This window comes from Bubalus bubalis, chromosome 23, assembly GCF_019923935.1.
Source record: "Bubalus bubalis isolate 160015118507 breed Murrah chromosome 23, NDDB_SH_1, whole genome shotgun sequence".
In the NCBI taxonomy this organism is placed as follows: domain Eukaryota; kingdom Metazoa; phylum Chordata; class Mammalia; order Artiodactyla; family Bovidae; genus Bubalus; species Bubalus bubalis.
Genome location: NC_059179.1, coordinates 1,568,838 through 1,589,233, shown reverse-complemented (window position 1 = coordinate 1,589,233; position 20,396 = coordinate 1,568,838). Strand labels below are relative to the sequence as shown.

The following is a 20,396-nucleotide window of genomic DNA, read 5'->3' as shown; positions in this document are numbered from 1 at the left end:
GTGGTTACCTCAGAGAACACAAGTAGAGGAGTGGGATAAGGCCTCTGCAACAAGCTAGAACTCAGGACTTAGAATACCACACCAAGGTTATTCCTGCTGTTCTATGGACTCCTGTCTATACATCTGCTCTGGTCCTCTCCCCTTTCCTCCTTATAAAAGCATTTCTCTCTTCCCCAAGACCCTCTCTGGTAGCACCCAATCTTGGATCAATCCCAACTGTGGCTGATAAGTCCCTCTTTCGGATTTTGGGATCTAGGATTAGAGTTGTAGCATGTAAATGATAGATTTAAACTACTGATGCCATTCTCATTTCTAAGACACTTTTACCCTCACCTTAGGAGACCCCTCTGCCACATGTGAAGAGGCCAACTATCTTCTTTTCGAAACTCTCCACCCATATTTAAAGCTTCAACTTAACATCTGGTAGTTCTGTTTTATACATTTGTATACAGCGGTGGATGTCTCCTCAAGCTTGATGTACTTTCAGATCTAGATTTTGAAAAGATCAGGTAGTAGTAAGTGTTTCCATAATCCCTACTTGTTATAGGTATTTTCTCCTCCCAACCCTGTGAAAGTGAAGGTTGCTCAGTTGTGTCCAGTTCTTTGGGACCCCATGGACTAGACAGTCCATGGAATCCTCCAGGCCAAAATACTAGAATGGCTAGCCTTTCCTTTCTCCAGGGGATCTTTCCAACCCAGGGATCAAACCCAGGTCTCCCACATTGCAGGCAGATTCTTTACCAGCTGAGCCACAAGGGAAGCCCAAGAATATTGGAGTGGGTAGCCTATCCTTCTCCAGCAGATCTTCCCGACCCAGGAATTGAACCAGGATCTCCTGCATTGCAGGCAGACTTTTTACCAACTGAGCTATGAGGGAAGCCCGGTCCCAACCCTACAGGGAAACATAAAACCACAGAAGTCACATACATGACAAAAAATCCTCAATGAAATTTTAAGGAACATAATTGTAAAGTACATTCCCAAACTGTAGAACTCAGAACAACATATGTGGAAAGACAAATAGGTGGTTGGAAAAAGAAACAAAAGTTTAATATGAAATGAAAATTTCCAGTAAGATTTCAATATGCAGTTTTAATTAGCTTTAGAAATGAATGCTATTTCTAATGTATAAATATGTACCTACTGATATAAAAAGTATACATAAATGTCTAATTAGAAGTTAACTTTGTCAGTCTGGATTGTTAACCAGTTCATATCTGTTTTTCATAAAAGCTCAGCAAACAAATATATGATAGAATCAAATTCCTTGAAATAAAAGAAACAGAGATAAAGTTTAAATTTAATTCTACAGGTTTCTGTGCAGAAGTTTTCAAGTTTATTAACAGAATCACTGAAATAATACACATAAATATATTCATGACTGTCATTTAGGAAATTCATATTTGTGAGTACCAAATTTGCATGCTATTCAAAGTATAATTTTTATTTAACTAAAATTTAGAAAATTTAAAAATTATGCAATAATATGACTAAAATCCATCAACTAGAAAAGATGAAACAGTATTGCCATTTTTGGATGGTTCCTCCAGGAAGACATTGAAAATTAATTAAGGGCAGAATTTTAAAATCATTAAGTCATTTTAAGCATTCATTTAGGTAATAAGATTTTGATAAATGTGACATTATGCTAACCAAAGTGAAATTTAATTCAGGAAGCAAAAAAGAATTAGTATCTACAAAGGCAGTTAGGACTATTCTGCAAAATAGCAGATTAATGAAGTCTCTTGAGTGAGTGAGTGAAGTTACTCAGTTGTGTCCAACTCTTTGCAACCCGTGGACTGTAGCCCACCAGGCTCCTCCATCCATGGGAGTCTCCAGGCAAGAATACTGCAGTGGGTTGCCGTTTCCTTCTCCAGGGGATCTTCCCAACCCAGGGATCAATCAAACCCGGGTCTCCCGCATTGGAGGCAGACGCTTTAACCTCTGAGCCACCAGGGAAGCCCCCATGAAGTCTCTTAAGAATCATCTAAAAAACACGAGTATAATTAAATTTTTCATTTTGTAAGTATGAAAAACTTAGAATTTTTCATGATGTATTTAAACCAAATGAAAGAGAAATCATAGCATCTAGACAAAATCACTTATATCTAGTTTCCTTATGCAATAACATATACCAATTTCACTGTGATATCATAGGTGCAAATGACGTAATGCTTTGGAAAGCATATGATTATTTTTTCCCATGTGAGTCAGTGTGTTGTACTCTGTACCTTGGCTGTTGCAGAGTCAATGCCATATGATGATCAAATGCCATTTCCTTTTCCTCTTGGGCCTACATTCTCCAGGTTGCCCGTGGGTTTGCATACCAAAAATTGCAATTCTATGCTTAAGCTTTGCAAATTGATAGATTTTAAGAAAACACATTGCATATATTTTTAATTTTCCAAGTTTTAATTATTCCAATTGAACTGTGAATACCATGCAAATATTGTACCCATAAGCATGAATTTCCTAAATGGCATAATGAATATTTTATATTGATTATTTTAATGATACTTTTAATTAATGAACTTAGAAATTTCTAAGCTATAACCTGTAGAAGTTAATTTGACTTATTAATTTCTCTCTTCAATGGACTGTGAGCAAAGCGATATGCCATTTTCAGACCACACCTCTAAAACTTCCCATATGACCTTCCATGGTCAGCCATATGCAGAGGACCCAGTGCAGAATTCCAAGGCACTAAATGATGGCGGAGACACAATATGAAAATAGCCAGTCCCTCCATGACTCGGAAGGAAATTGCACTGTAGACCTACACTGGACAATCCAGTGAATGAGAAATAAAATTGCAATGTGTTACAACACAGAGATATGGAAGCTGTTTGCAACAGCAGGTAATTACACTGATTTAAGAACCTGACTTATTACTAGTTATTACAAATGGGAAGTCAGTACACATATTGGAGAGGGAAATGGCAACCCACTCCAGTATTTTCCCTGGGCAATTGCATGGAGCCTGGTGATCTATATACAGTCCATGGGGTCACAAGGAATCGGACATGACTGAGTGACTAAATAGCAGTAGCAGCACACATATAGGTACAAGAGTATTACTGACTTTTTGGTAATAATGTGATTTAATGAACTACAATAGGATACTAACATTTAATGTCATGTACATATATGCCAGACACTGAGTCAACCACATGACATGTATGACCCCAAATAAACCTTACCATCAATGAAATAAGCAATATCATCACTCTTTCAACACAAATATGTAATAGTTGATCTTGGGAAAATCATTTCAAAATCTGGACCTCAGATTTCAAAGGTTCCTTTGAGTAGTAACATTTTGTAAGTCTAATCCAGAATTAAGATGCTTAAAATTGCTCAGTTACCAAGTGCAAGTGCAAGTCACTCAGTCACGTCCAACTCTTTGCGACCCCGTAGACTACACAGTCCATGGAATTCTCTAGCCCAGAATACTGGAGTGGGTAGCCTTTCCCTTCTCCAGGGGTCTTCCCAACCCAGGGATTGAACCCAGGCCTCCCACATTGCAGGTGGATTCTTTACCAGCTGAGCCACAAGGGAAGCCTCTTTCTAAATCAAGCTCTCCTATGTCTGTGTTTTTTTTTCCTGATATAGAGCATATTTCTTAAAATTCTAAATTTGGGAAGTTGGGATAAAAATAAAGCACCACATATAGAAATTTTTTATAATAGAGAATTGTTGCCTTTTTTGTCCCTTGGAAGAAAACAAGCAAAAATATTATGTTATGTTTAGGATTTTGAAACTGAGCATCTTAGGGTCTGCAAATGAACAACGAATCAAAGATATTGTGAGACAAAGAAATGTGAGACCTCTAATGAAAAACAATTTCATTTGTAAGCTTATGAAACACTTTGACTGAGCCGTTCAAATAAAGGGTACTGAAATAAGCTCATGGTCTAAGTATTAGTCTTAAAGAGGAAGGAGCAGTTGGGAAAAGACTGGACTGTATCTGACAGGGCAGAAGTGGGTTCATGCCTTGGCATGTCTTAAGGGAACATATTTTTTCAGAAAATTACTTGAGACCCTGCTTAACCTTGACATCTCCTATGAGAACCAGTCAAAGATAAGGTCCCTGGAGAAGCCAAGAAGGTGTTTTATACACTGTAGTCACAAACATCCTGAGGAGGAAAAAAAAAAAAAAAAAATTCTTCCTGAGAAACCTCCTACTTGAGGTCAGGATATACAAATAGAGCCATAGATGTCTGCAGCTACACTTTTTCACACTATCTCTTTAATGCTCAATCACGTATTTTCCTTTCTTGGGATACCTGGTGTAAATAACCTTTAAATTGAAACATGAGTAGACAAGAGAAAATTGAAGTCGACTTTTAGTAATATATTAGTGAAGTTGCTCAGTAGCATCAGATTCTTTGCAATGCGACTGGAGAATTCTTTGAATTCTCCAGGCCAGAATACTGGAATGGGTAGCCTTTCCCTTCTCCAGGGGATTGAACACAGGTCTCTGCATTGCAGACAGATTCTTTACCAGATGAGCCACTAGGGAAGCCAAATATTAGAGATAATCCAAAAGCAATTCTACAATACCTGGATATCACAATTGTTCACATGTGTATTGTTCTGTAAAGCATTTAAAGTTTCACTATTAGCTACATTAGGATTTCCTTTGTGTTTTGTTTAACTCTCAAGCTTGATTTAAAGTATATGTTAAACTAAACAATCTAAAGTGGAATCATATATTTCCTTATAACATGCTATTCATATTTTATAATTTAATATGGTCTCAAATAGTCTTACTGTAGCTCTGACTTGTTATACATTTAAAGATTTCTATTTTAAACAATTAGAGTAATTTAAAACAAGTTTATCTTTATATCATGTTTCTCATTTATTTTGGTCATTTATTTAAAAAAAAATGCTACTCTTTCATTTCTGTCATTCAGCACTGTGTCTCTGATTGCTGATGGATAGCTAGAGTGCCAAGATAGAAAGAAAACATGAAATAAAAGAACAAAAAAAGGATGGAAATCTACCTAGTAATTTCAGTTCAGTTTAGGTGCTCAGTCATGTCCGACTCTTTGCGACCCCATGAACTGCAGCACGCCAGGCCTCCCTGTCCATCACCAACTCCCAGAGTTCACCCAAACTCATGTCCATTGACTCAGTGATGCCATCCAACCATATCATCCTCTGTCGTCCCCTTCTCCTCCTGCTCTCAATTTTTCCCAGCATCAGGGTCTTTTCAAATGAGTCAGCTCTTCGCATCAGGTGGCCAAAGTATTGGAGTCTTAGCTTCAACATCAGTCCCACCAATGAACACCCAGGGCTGATCTCCTTTAGGATGGACTGGTTGGATCTCCTTGCAGTCCAAGGGACTCTCAAGAGTCTTCTCCAACACCACAGTTCAAAAGTATCAATTCTTCGGCGCTCAGCTTTCTTCACAGTCCAAATCTCACATCCATACATGACCACTGGAAAAACCATAGCCTTGACTAGGCAGACCTTTGTTGACAAAGTAATGGCCCTGCTTTTGAATATGCTATCTAGGTTGGTCATAACTTTCCTTCCAAGGAGTAAGTATCTTTTAATTTCATGGCTGCAATCACCATCTGCAGTGATTTTGGAGCCCCAAAAAATAAAGTCAGCCACTGTTTTCACTGTTTCCCCATCTATTTGCCATTAAGTAATGAGACTAGATGCCATGATCTTCATTTTCTGAATGTTGAGCTTTAAGCCAACTTTTACACTCTCCTCTTTCACTTTCATCAAGAGGCTCTTTAGTTCTTCTTCACTTTCTGCCATAAGGGTGGTTTCATCTGCATATCTGAGGTTATTGATATTTCTCCTGGCAATCTTGATTCCAGCTTGTGCTTCTTCCAGCCCAGCATTTCTCCTGATGTACTCTGCATATAAGTTAAATAAGCAGGGTGACAATATACAGCCTTGATGTACTCCTTTTCCTATCTGGAAACAGTTTGTTGTTCCATGTCCAGTTTTCTAACTGTTGCTTCCTGGCCTGCATACAGATTTCTCAAGAGGCAGGTCAGGTGGTCTGGTATTCCCATCTCTTTCAGAATTTTCCACAGTTTATTGTGATCCACACAGTCAAAGGGTTTCTCATAGTCAATAAAGCAGAAATAGATGTTTTTCTGGAACTCTCTTGCTTTTTCGATGATCCAGTGGATGTTGGCAATTTGATCTCTGGTTCCTCTGCCTTTTCTAAATTCAGCTTGAACATCAGGAAGTTCCTGGTTCATGTATTGCTGAAATCTGGCTTGGAGAATTTTGAGCATTACTTTACTAGCGTGTGAGATGAGTGCAATTGTGCAGTAGTTTGAGCATTCTTTTTGAGCATTCTTTGGCATTGCCTTCCTTTGGGATTGGAATGAAAACACTGGAATGAAATTTGAGTTTTCCAAATTTGCTGGCATATTCAGCGCAGCACTTTCCCAGCAACATATTCTAGGGTCTTAAATAGCTCAACTGGAATTCCATCACCTCCACTAGCTTTGTTCGTAGTGATGCTTCCTAAGGCCCACTTGACTTCACATCCAGGATGTCTGGCTCTAGGTGAGTGTGAGTGATCACACCATCATGATTATCTGGGTCGTGAAGATCTTTTTGTACAGTTCCTCTGTGTATTCTTGCCACCTCTTCTTAATATCTTCTGCTTCTGTTAGGTCCATACCACTTCTAGTAACTTCAGTGGGCAAGAACACAATATATAAAAAGATTCTCAAAGGAACTCACTGCTTTATGCAATCACTCTATGAAAACATTTCAAATACCATGAAGAACACATTCCTGCCTCAGCCTGGGACTGTCACGCATCACACTTGCACTTACACTGGAGGTCTCTTCTAATCACGTTATTACCAAGAATATGAGATAAGGAACCAGAAAAAGCTACACCAAATCTGCCTTGGATCAAGTGAGGTGGAACTAACTCCTTATGATATGGAAAAGATAGAAACAGGCTTTAACTGTCTTAATTGGATTAAACCTGAAGGGAGAAAAGGTATTTATCTTGCCTACCTTGCTTATCTAAATTACTCAAGCTATCTCAAGCTCTTTCCCCAGCCTCATACAGTCAGTAGTTGTTCAATGCCTATGTGTATGGGTACCACCCTGTTGCTCAGGACTATTTTTTCAGAAAATACTGGTTTTCTTTACCAACTACTAAATTCTTACCACTCAGCTTTTCACTATACTCAGCTTACAAAACAAAAATAAGAAAAGGATCATTTGTCCTCATTATTATTTTAAGGAGCAGTTCTCACACTCCTGCCATAAACTTCTTTACAAACTACAAGTTAGTCTTTTAGGTCTTTATCTTTACACATTACTTTTGTATCTGTGTCACATCTGACAAGATATGTGCTCACTCAGAATTTTTCCTTATATGTACCCCATCAGAATATGTTCCATACCTCTACATGAAACTATTAAACTAATAAATATTAAACAATGAGCAGCAAATGAGGAGCAAAATTAAAGGTCTGAATAAATGAAGAGACTTACCATATCCATGGATTGGATGGAAGACTCAGTATTTTCAAATATGTATAACAATTAAAACTGTATCTTCTTCCAAACAAACCAGTTAAAACTTTCTCTTCTCCAAAATATACCATCAGGAAATGGAAAGACAAGCTAAGCTACAGACTGGGAGGAAATCTTCAACATATGTATTTAACAAAGGCTAATATAGAGTTGTGGCTCAGCTGGTAAAGAATCCACCTGCAATGCAGGAGACCTGGGTTCAATCCCTGGGTTGGGAAGATCCCCTGGAGAAGGAAAAGTCTACCCACTCTAGTATTCTAGCCTAGAGAATTCTATGGACTGTATAGTCCACAGGGTCGCAAAGAGTTGGACACAACTGAGCAACTTTCACTTTCACTTTAGAGTATATAGCAAGAGATCAACAATGAGGAAATAAGCAACTTAATAAAAATAAGGCAAAGGATTTTAACCTTCATGTCACAAACACAAAAGTTGCAAATAAGCACATGAAAAGATGCTAAACATCTTTACTTTCAAGAAAATTGAAATAAAAGCACAAAGAGAGGATTTTGTATCCTTTAGAATGGCAGGAATTAAAAAGACTGATAATACTGACAAGTGTTGGTAGAGAGACGTAGAGAAACTGAAACTCTCATATTGTGGATGGAGTGATAAGTGTGAAACAATTTAACACTTTCTCAACTATAAAGTTAAGACAATTCTTTGTATCATCCAGCAATTTCACTTCTGAATATAGGCATACCAGTACTCTTGCCTAGAAAATCCCATGGACGGAGGAACCTGGTAGGCTGCAGTCCATGGGGTCGCTAGAGTCGGACACGACTGAGCGACTTCACTTTCACTTTTCACTTTCATGCATTGGAGAAGGAAATGGCAACTCACTCCAGTGTTCTTGCCTGGAGAATCCCAGGGATGGAAAGCCTGGTGGGCTGCCGTCTATGGGGTCACACAGAGTCGGACACGACTGAAGTGACACAGCAGCAGCAGCAGCATTTTACTGTTTCACTTTGTCATGCTTTACAGATACTATGGGTGGGTGGGTGGGTGGGTGGGTGTATATGTGTGTGTGTTTCATAAAGTGAAAGTTTATGACAACCATGTTTTAAGCAAGACTATCAGCAACATTTTCCAGTAGCATTTACTCACTTCATGTCTTGTGTCATATTGATAATTCTGGCAATATGTTAAACGTTTTCATTATTATTATATTTTTATGGTGATCTGTGATCAGTGCTCTTTGATACTACTATTGTAATTGTTTCTGCTGCCGCTAAGTCACTTCAGTCATGTCTGACTCTGTGAGACCCCATAGATGGCAGCCCACCAGGCTCCCCCATCCCTGGGATTCTCCATGTGAGAACATTGGAGTGGGTTGCCATTTCCTTCTCCAATGCATGAAAGTGAAAAGTGAAAGGGAAGTCGCTCAGTTGTGTCCAACTCTTTGCAACCCCATGGACTGAAGCCTACCAGGCCCCTCCATCCATGGGATTTTTCAGGCAAGAGTACTGGAGTGGGGTGCCATGCCTTCTCCATGTAATTGTTTCAGGGCACCACAAACTGTGCTCTTATCAAACAGCAAGCTTAATACATAAATGTTGTGTGTTCTGACTGCTCCACTAACCAGCCATTCCCTCTTCTCTCTACCTCTCCACAGGCCTCCCTATTCCCTGAGACATAAGAACATTAAAATTAAGCTAATTAATAACCATACAATAGCCTCTAACTGTTCAGGTTAAAGGAAGAGCCACATGTCTCTCACTTTAAACCAAAAGCTGGAAATGATTAAGCTTAGGGGCAAAGGCATAGTAAAAGTTGTGACAGGCCAAAAGCTAGAACACCTGCACAGTTAGCCAAGTTGTGAACACAAAGTTAAAGTTCTTGAAGGACATTAAGAGTGTTCCTCCAGTGAATACACAAATGATAAGAATGCAAAACAGTCTTAAGCTGATATGGAGAATGTGTTAGTGGTCTGGATAGAAGATCAAACCAGTCACAATGATTTTCTTAAGCCAAAGCCCATTCCAGAACAAGGCCCTAACACTCCTCAGTTCTGTGAATGTTGAGAAAGGTAAGGAGGCTGCAGAAGAATAGTCTGAGGCTAGCAGAAGTTGGTTCATGAGGTTTTAGGAAAGAAGCTGCCTCGATAATATCAAAGTGTAAGGTGAAGCAGCAAGTCCTGATGTAGAAGCTGCACCAAGTCCTAATGCAGAAGCTGTAGCAAGTTATCAAGAAGATGTAGCTAAGATAATTAATGAAGGTGACTATGCTAAACAATGGCTTCCCAGGTGGCACTAGTGATAAAGAACCCGCCTGCCAATGTAGGAGACTTAAGAGATGTCAGTTCGATCCCTGGGTTGGGAAGATCCCTTGGAGAAAAGAATGGCTACACACTCCAGTACTCCTGTCTGGAGAATCCCCTGGACAGAGAAGCTTGGCAGGCTATAGTCCATAGCTTTGCAAAGAGTTAGATGTGATTGAAATGACTTAGCATGCACACATGCTAAACAACAGATTTTCAATGTAGACAAAACAGCTTTATACTGGAAGAAAATGCCATCTAGGACTTTCAAAGTTAGGGAGAAGTCAGTGTCTGGCTTCAAAGCATAGTCTGACTCTTTTTGTAGTGGATCCTGTAGCTGGAGACTTGAAGTCAAAGTTCATTCACTGTTTGCAAAATCCTAGGGCCCTTTAGAATTATGGTAAATCTACTCTGCCTGTGCTCTATGAATGGAACAACAAAGACTGGATGACAGCACATTTCTTTATAACACAGTTCACTGAATATCATTGACTATTTTAAGCCCACTGTTGAGACTTGCTGCTTAGAGAAAAGATTCCTTTGAAAATGTTACTGCTTATTAATAATACACCTGGTCACCCAAGAGCTCTGATGGAAATATACAATGGGATTAAAATTTTCACACCTGCCAAAGCAGCATCCTTTGGAGTCATTTCAACATTCAAGTCATATTATTTAAGAAATACATTTCTTAAGGCTATAGCTGCTATAGACACTAATTCCTCTTATGGGTCTAGTTGGAGCAAACTGAAAGTGTTCTGAAGAGGATTCACATTGTACATGCCATTAAAAAAATTCACGACTCAGGGGAAGAGGTCAAAATATCAACATCAACAAGAATTTGAAGGAAGTGGCCAACCCTCATGGACGATGTTTGGAGGCTCAAATATTTCACTGAAGAAAGTAAATGCAGATGTGGTAGAAATCACAATAAAACTTTAGAAGTGGATCCAGAAGATGTTACTGATTCTTATATGCTGAGTACATCATGAGAAACGCTGGGCTGGAAGAAGCACAAGCTGGACTCAAGATTGCCAGGAGAAATATCAATAACCTCAGATATGCAGATGACACCACCCTTATGGCAGAAAGTGAAGAAGAACTAAAGAGTCTCTTGATGAAGGTGAAAGGGGACAGTGAAAAAGTTGGCCTAAAGCTCAACATTCAGAAAATGAAGATCATGGCACCCGTCCCATCACTTCATGGCAAATAGATGGGGAAACAGTGGCTGACTTTATTTTTCTGGGTTCCAAAATCACTGAAGATGGTGATTGCAGCCATGAAATTAAAAGATGCTTACTCCTTGGAAGGAAAGTTATGACCAACCTAGACAGCATATTAAAAAGCAGAGACATTACTTTGTCAACAAAGGTCTGCCTAGTCAAGGCTATGGTTTTTCTAGTGGTCATGTATGGATGTGAGAGTTGGACTCTGAAGAAAGCTGAGCACTGAAGAATTGATGCTTTTGAACTGTGGTGTTGGAGAAGACTCCTGAGAGTCCCTTGGACTGCAAAGAAATCCAACCAGTCCATCCTAAGGAAATCAGTCCTGGGTGTTCATTGGTGGGACTGATATTGAAGGTGAAACTCTAATACTTTGGCCACCTGATGCGAAGAGCTGACTCATTTGAAAAGATCCTGATGCTGGGAAAGATTGAGGGCAGGAGGAGAAGGGGACGACGAGGATGAGATGGTTGGATAGCATCAGCAACTCAATGGACATGGGTCTGGGTGGACTCTGGGAATTGGTGATGGACAGGGAGCCCTGACGTGCTGCGATTCATAGGGTCGCAAAGAGTCGGACAAAACTGAGTGACTGAACTGAACTGAGTGCACAATTAATAGACTATATTGTAAACATAACTTCTATAATGCACTAGGAAACCAAAAATTTTATGTGACTTGCTTCATTGTCATATTCCTTAACTGCATTATTCTGGAACCATACCTGCAGTATCTCAAAGGTATACCTACATCTACTCAAAATGAATTAAAATATATGTTCATACAAAGACTTCTACACATATATTCATAGCAATCTTGTTTATCATACCCAGTAATTAGAAAAATGCTAATGGGACAAGAATTGATATATTCTGGTAGACCTGCACAATGTATATCAATCTGCAATAAAAGGAATGAGCTACTAATAAAAGCAACAACATGGATATCTCACAGACACAAAGCCAAATGAAGAATTATTTTAAGAGCAAGGTGAGGATTCCATTTATTTGAAAATATAGAAAATGCAAAATTAAAATACAGTGCAAGAATTCAGATCAGTGATTTCCAGAAGTGAGTGGAAATGGAGAATATTGACTTTGAAAGGACCCAGGGAACTTTCTGGGGAAACAGAACTGTCTTACATATTAAGTGGCTTGGTGGTAAGACAGGCATTGACCTAAACATCTAAATGTGTGAACTGATCGTATATAACCTATATATCAGTAAAAAGAGTATGGTAAATGTAGAACAAAACACTCTCCTTGATGACTCAACCTGTGGTCAATCCCTAAGCTTCTACTCTATGCTATAGATAGCTTCAGTTCAGTTTAGTTCAGTCACTCAGTCGTGACTGACTCTTTACAACTCCATGAATTGCAGCATCCAGGCCTCCCTGTCCATCACCAACCCCCGGAGTTCACTCAAATTCACGTCCATCGAGTCCATGATGCCATCCAGCCATCTCATCCTCTGTCGTCCCCTTCTGCCCCCAATCCCTCCCAGCATCAGAGTCTTTTCCAATGAGTCAACTCTTCACATGAGATGGCCAAAGTACTGGAGTTTCAGCTTTAGCATCATTCCTTCCAAAAGACTTTCAGTTCAGTTCAGTTCAATTGCTCAGTCATGTCTGACTCTTTGCGACCCCATGAATCGCAGCATGCCAGGCCTCCCTGTCCATCACCAACTCCCGGAGTTCACCCAGACTCACGTCCATCAAGTCAGTGATGCCATCCAGCCATCTCATCCTCTGTCATCCCCTTCTCCTCCTGCCCCCAATCCCTCCCAGCATCAGAGTCTTTTCCAATGAGTCAACTCTTCACATGAGGTGGCCAAAGTACTGGAGCTTCAGCGTTAGCATCATTCCTTCCAAAGAAATCCCAGCACTGATCTCCTTTAGAATGGACTCGTTGGATCTCCTTGCAGTCCACGGGACTCTCAGGAGTCTTCTCCAACACCACATTTAAAAAGCATCAATTCTTCGGCACTCATCTTTCTTCACAGTCCAACTCTCACATCCATACATGACTATTGGAAAAACCATAGCCTTGAATAGACGGACCTTTGTTGGCAAAGTAATGTTTCTGCTTTTCAATATGCTATCTAGGTGGGTCATAACTTTCCTTCCAAGGAGTAAGCGTCTTTTAATTTCATGGCTGCAGTCACCATGTGTAGTGATTTTGGAGCCAAAAAAAATAGTCTGACATTGTTTCCACTCTCCATCTATTTCCCATGAAGTGATGGGACCAGATACCATGATCTCTGTTTTCTGAATGTTGAGCTTTAAGCCAACTTTTTCACTCTCCTCTTTCACTTTCATCAAGAGGCTCTTTAGTTCCTCTTCACTTTCTGCCATAAGGGTGATGTCATCTGCATATCTGAGGTTATTGATATTTCCCCCGGTAATCTTGGTTCCAGCTTGTTCTTCTTCCAGCCCAGCGTTTCTCATGATGTACTCTGCAAATAAGTTAAATAAGCAGGGTGATACTATACACCCTTAACGTACTCCTTTTCCTATTTGGAACCAGTCCGTTGTTCCCTGTCCAGTTCTAACTGTTGCTTCCTGACCTGCATATAGGTTTCTCAAGAGGCAGGTCAGGTGGTCTGGTATTCCCATCTCTTTTCAGAATTTTCCACAGTTTATTGTGATCCACACAGTCAAAGGCTTTGGCATAGTCAATAAAGCAGAAATAGATATTTTTCTGGAAATCTCTTGCTTTTTTAATGATGCAGCAGATGTTGGCAATTTGATCTCTGGTTTCTCTGCCTTTTCTAAAACCAGCTTGAACATCTGGAAGGTCACGGTTCACATATTTCTGAAGCTTGGCTTGGAGAATTTTGAGCATATTGATGGACTAAACCTGAAAATCGCAAAGAGTTGGACACGACTGAGCAGCTGAACTGAACTGAAACCTGGAAACATCATTGTTAGTCATCTTTCATTAAGAAAAACACACATTTTTTCAACATACACATCTCATGCAGTGGAGATATTTAAATTAAGGAACTACAGGTAAAGCTATAAACAATTTAAAGTAATTATCACATGGTCATTTCAAAGCCCCACTGCATTGATAACAACTAATTTAACATATACTCTGGTAAGGGGCTTCCCTGGTAGTGCAGTTGTAAAGAATCTGTCCGCCAATGCAGGATATGCGTATTAGATATTTGGGTCAGGAAGATCCTATGGAGAAAGAAATGGCAATCCTCTCCATCATTGTTGCGTAGGAAATCTCATGGACAGAGGAGCTGGTAGGATTGGGCTACAGTCCCTGGGTTCACAAGAGTCAGACATGACTTAGAAACCAAGCAATTAACAATGCTCTGATGAATGAAACCTGCTTAACCAGTTCTTTATAGCTGAAGAGCAAGCTTAGCCTCTAACTATAAAAGAAAAGTTGGTTCCTCATCATGAACATATTGTATAAACAGTGCTGATGAGCACTTTTCATGGTTATATACTACAGACCAGAGGTGGCAAATTGATGGTACACCTATTTTATATGGCCCACACAGTCTTGGCCTGCACTAGCTATATTTTTTTAATTATTTGTGAAGATGTAAAACTTCGGAGAACTCCCAAATAATTCTATATTTCTTTCTTTGCTTAAATAATTTGCCCACTTGGCATACTGAGCTTTACTCTCAAGTGGTATTCACCACACAGCCACAGTCTCTACTGTAGTATCGCCCTTACAACGAAGCTAAGAATCAGTTGTATTATTCTCATTTTACAGTAAACCAGACAGCAAAGTATTTCTTATATCCAAAGTGATGAAAAAGCAAACAATGAAGTCAAGAATGCTTTTGAGAAATGGGAATGCATACATTTCTTTACAGCAGTTCTGTCTAAAATGCCAACCAAGTCTGTCTGTGTCAAAGGAACTAACCTAGCTGCTGTATTCACGTTTGCTGTTTGACCATTCTCACCCTCTTACAGAAAATATACTGGATGGAGTTGGAAATTATTTCTCTCATGGACCTTGTATGTGTTAGCCATTAGTCATGTCCAACTCTTTGTGACCCCATGGACTGTAGGCTTCCAGGCTCCTCTGTCCATGGAATTCTCCAGGCAAGAATACTGGAGTGGGTTGCCATCTCCTTCTCCAAGTAACAACTAGGAGCTAAAAATTACAGTATGTAATCAAGTACTAAACTCGTTGAGAAGCATTTAGAAATGTTGTTTAAAGTTCTTTTTTCAGGGAAGAGGAAACCTTATGTTAACTAAAAAGTTTGGAAAGTTTGTTGAGATAGATATGTGAACTTTTCTCAAGTGCATGCTAAGTGCTAAGTTGCTTCAGTCATGTCTGATTCCTTGAGACCCTATGGACGGTAGTCCACCAGGCTCCTCTGACCATGGGATTCTCCAGGCAATAATACTGGAGTGGGTTGCCATGCCCTTCTCCAAGGGATCTTTCTGAGCCAGGGATCGAGCCCATGTCTCTTATTTCTCCTGCATTGGCAAGTGGGTTCTTTACCACTAGCTCCACCTGGAAATTAATATAACAAATATTGTATATGCTTCCAATATGTCTATGTAATCTAAGTCTTTAATAAAAATTAACACTCATTAAAAAAGAAAAATAATGTTAGTAATATGGTAACATCCATGAGAAAATTTATAAAAAGACACACAAACTAGTAACTTTGGATCTTTGTTTAAAACATTACATGTAGAATTGCCATTTTGTTACCTCAAGACATAATAATTGAAACTAAAAATCTGCCATTGTTCTGTAAACAATATATTGGTAAAAATATAAATAAAATCTCCATTAGCCATTGCTTTCAATGGTTAATCTTTTTATGTGGTTTTGAATAAATTATTTCAGAAGACTTCTATAACCAGAGGAGAAGTTTTCAAAGTAAATTATGACAGTGGAAAAATCACTTAACAGACCCATTTGTACACTTCATATTATATAATCTATTGAACTTTAGATGAAGTCAACAAAACCCAGTGATGTAAAGAAACAGATTTTATTTTCTAAACTGTCAAACTGTGAGCTATAAGAATTAATGAGATTTGTTGATCTTACCAAGAAAAGCTAAAAATGTTTTATAGGAAACTATGTTAAGTATGATTCATTTTTTTAGTATTGTTAGGCTTGGCTTGCATGCGCATGCACATGTGTGTGTGTATGTGTGAAAGTCTATCTCTCTAAAAGACTATCAGTTCTGAAATGATAACATCTTTACACTGCTGTAAACTCTTTTAAATGAACTGTAACAGCAGTAACTATTTCTCTGGGCCAACTGCTTTGCAAATTGTCCATGAATCGATACATAATGAGACACAAACAATTTATCTTTGTGGGATCCATAAGAAATTCAAGTGCATAATTAGATTATCTATCACCTGTCAAAAGAGCAAAATAAATAGAGGTTGTTACCCAAGAGATAAAGAAAGAAATAGAATAAATACAGACAAAGGCAGAAAGGTGCTGAAATGACTAAGGGGAAAAACGTTCCTTTGGAAAGGTCTGGGAACCACAACAGTAAAAGGGTATAAGTGAAAGTTGCTCAGTCTTCTCTGACTGTTTGCAACCCATGGACTATATAGTCCACGGAATTCTCCACGCCAGAATACTGGAGTGGGTAGCCTCTCCCTTCTCCAGGGGATCTTTCCAACCCAGGGATCAAACCCAGGTTTCCTGCATTGTGGGCAGATTCTTTACCAGCTGAGCCAAAAGGGAAGCCCAGTAAAAGGGTAACTAGGTTTTACGTTTGAAACTCTAGGGTTGAAATTTACAACTTTCATATATAATATGATTATAGGTATGTCTAGAAGAGAAGCTTCTATATATCTTATGTTCTATACAAGTTATGTATAGAATAGAAGTTATGTACAGAAAAGAGGTAAAAGGCAAAGGAAAAAACACAAGCTATACCCATTTGAATGCAGAGTTCCAAAGAAAGAGGAGAGATAACAAAGCCTCCCTCAGTGACCAATGCAAAGAAATAGAGGAACACAATAGAATGGGAAAGACTAGATATCTCTTCAAGAAAGTTAGAGATACCAAGGGAACATTTCATGCAAAGATGGGCTCAATAAAGGACAGAAATGGTATGGACCTTACAGAAGCAGAAGATATTAAGAAGAGGTAGCTATATAAAAAAGATCTTTATGACCCAGGTAATCATGATGGTGTGATTACTCACCTAGAGGCAGACATCCTGGAATGCAAAGTCAAATGGGCCTTAGGAAGCATCACTAAGAACAAAGCTAGAGGAGGTGATGGAATTCCAGTTGAGCTACTTCAACTCCTGAAAGATGATGCTGTGAAAGTGCTGCACTCAATATGCCAGCAAATTTGGAAAACTCAGCAGTGGCCACAGGACTGGAAAAGGTCAGTTTTCATACCAATCCCTAAGAAAGGCAATACCAAAGAATGATCAAACTACCACACAATTGCACTCATCTCACATGCTAGCAACCCCATAGACGGCAGCCTACCAGGCTTCCTCGTCCCTGGGATTCTCCAGGCAAGAACACTGGAGTGGGCTGCCATTGCCTTCTCCAATGCATGAAAGTGAAAAGTGAAAAGGAAGTCGCTCAGTCATGTCCGACTCTTCGCGACCCCATGGACTGCAGCCCACCAGGCTCCTCTGTCCATGGGATTTTCTAGGCAAAAGTACTGGAGTGGGGTGCCATTGCCTTCGGATACGACTGAAGCGACTTAGCAGCAGTAGCAGCAGCACATGCTAGTAAATTAATGCTCAAAATTCTTCAAGTCAGGCTTCAACAATATGTGAACCATGAACTTCCAGATGTCCAAGCTGGTTTTAGAAAAGGCAGAGGAACCAGAGATCAAATTGCCAACATCTGCTGGATCATCGAAAAAGCAAGAGAGTTCCAGAAAAACATCTATTTCTGCTTTATTGAATATGCCAAAGCCTTTGACTGTGTGGATCACAATAAACTATGGAAAATTCTGAAAGAGATGGTCAGACCACCTGACCTGTGTCCTGAGAAATCTGTATACAGGTCAGAAAGGAACAGTTAAAACTGGACATGGAGCAATAGACAGATTCCAAATCGGGAAAGGAGTACGTCAAGGCTGTATATTGTCACCTTGTTTATTTAACTTATATACATCATGAGAAATGCTGGGCTGGAGGAAGCACAAGCTGGAATCAAGATTGCTGGGAGAAATATCAATAACCTCAGATAGGCAGATGATACCACCCTTATGGTGGAAATCGAAGAAGAACTAAAGAGCCTCTTGATGAAACTGAAAGAGGAGAGTGAAAAAGTTGGCCTAAAGCTCAACATTCAGAAAACAAAGATCATGGCATCTGGTCCCATCACTGCATGGGAAATAGATGGGGAAACAGTGGAAACAGTGTCAGACTTTATTTTGGGGGGCTCCAAAATCACTGCAGATGGTGACTGCAGCCATGAAATTAAAAGACGCTTACTCCTTGGAAGGAAAGTTATGACCAATCTAGATAGCATATTTAAAAACAGAGACATTACTTTGCCAACAAAGATTCGTCTAGTCAAGGCTATGGTTTTTCCTGTGGTCATGTATGGATGTGAGAGTTGGACTATAAAGAAAGCTGAGCACCGAAGAATTGATGCTTTTGAACCGTGGTGTTGGAGAAGACTCTTCAGAGTCCCTTGGATTGTTAAGAAGATCCAACCAGTCCATCCTAAAGGAAATCAGTCCTGAATATTCATTGGAAGGACTGATTTTGAAGCTGAAACTCCAATACTTTGGCCACCTGATGCAAAGAACTGACTCATTGGAAAAGTCCCTGATGCTGGGAAAGATTGAAGGCGGGAGGAGAAGGGGATGACAGAGGATGAGATGGTTGGATGGCATCACCAATTCAATGGACATGAGTTTGAGTAAACTCCGGGAGTTGGTGAAGAACCAGGAAGCCTGGCTTGCTGCAGTCCATGGGGTCACAAAGAGTCAGACAGGGCTCAGTGACTGAACTGAACTGAACATACTCCAGGTAGAGAAATAGTATCAAGAAAGTTGAGCCTAGCATATCTGTGTCTTATGAATAAAACTCCTTCACTGAAAAGCAAAGTACAAGTTGAATGGCAGAATAGAGATAAGAGATGATTTTCAAAATGCTTAATCATCACAGCAAAAGTACCAAGTATTCTATAATATTTGCTCTAAGGGTACATAAAAAGGCAAACATTACAAAGAAATGGGGAAAGTGTGCATAATCATATAACTGATTCAAAAAATTCAACATCAATGAGATTTCAGATTTAAATGACCAACTATGTGCCCAGAATAATGATTCAGAATTCTATCTGCATCAATGATCATTATTATGAAATTTCAGAACTCCAGGAATAAAAGTGAAAAAACTAAAACTTCAAAAGAGAAAAAAAATTGTTTGACTCCAAGACTGAGACTGAGACCAAATTTCTCAGGAGCAAAATTGAAAACCACAAAAAAATAAATAAATACCTTGACAATCTTATTCTACATCCAGCAGAACTATCCCTAAGAGAACAGAATAAAGGTATTTCAAAGATTCAGTGGCTTAAGTAATAAATTTCCTGTGTACTTTTCTCAGGAAACTAAGAGGCCCATGAAACAAAATGAAGAAATGTAAAGTATCAAAGCTTTTCATATGTTGTAATGCCCTTAAAATATAAACTCCTTTAAAACATGCATAAATATTCTTGCCACTAAAATCACACCACTGACAACATTTCTCAGAAAATTCTCTTAAAGGAGTAATATTGGAAATTTTTTTCTGAATCTGTAACACCAGTTTGACACATAATACACAAATTGTCTGCAAAATAATTTCCAATGAGCCCCATTCTAATTAGCACCTGCCCAAAGTCAAATAATTCTTTATAAAACTGCTGAGAAGTAAATTACATTATTGTGAATCATGCAACCATTTTATAGCACAGTGATAATGTCCATATATCAGAAATGACAGCCCATTTTCCATCCACTATTATAAAAAGGAACAGGTGATACAAAGTCATTGCATTTTCTGAGTTAATGCCACATTATACAGCCAGCTTGTCTCCTACTTTGTCAATTTTCTCCAAATGAAACAAATAAGGCTGCCACTGGTTCATGTAGATAATAGCCTTCATGCTGGTCTATACATTTCATCACTGATGTATTAGGCAGTTCACACACACACACACAAAAAAAGATTTTGACTGTCACTAGTTATTAGGTTCCCCTCAATTGTTTTCCACAGAAACTGTCTCCATTATCAGAAAATGACTGCACACAGCACTGCCTCAAAAGATCGTTCCAAAATAATAGTCTTTGTATTATATGAAGATAATAGAATCTACTTCATAAGTTGAGAGGTTTTTTTTTTATTATTTTATTTTTAAACTTTACATAATTGTATTAGTTTTGCCAAATATC

The 20,396-nt window shown here is 39.0% G+C and overlaps 1 long non-coding RNA gene across 1 annotated transcript in view; it reads right to left on the bottom strand.

Annotated features, from left to right (window-relative positions):
- Positions 1 to 1,072: 1,072 nt before the first annotated feature.
- The window catches only part of LOC123331397, a 51,891-nt gene continuing 32,567 nt past the window's right edge, over positions 1,073 to 20,396 (bottom strand). The window contains exon 2 of the long non-coding RNA XR_006548008.2: positions 1,073 to 1,987. This is a non-coding gene — a long non-coding RNA (uncharacterized LOC123331397). The remainder of the gene's footprint in view (positions 1,988 to 20,396) is intronic.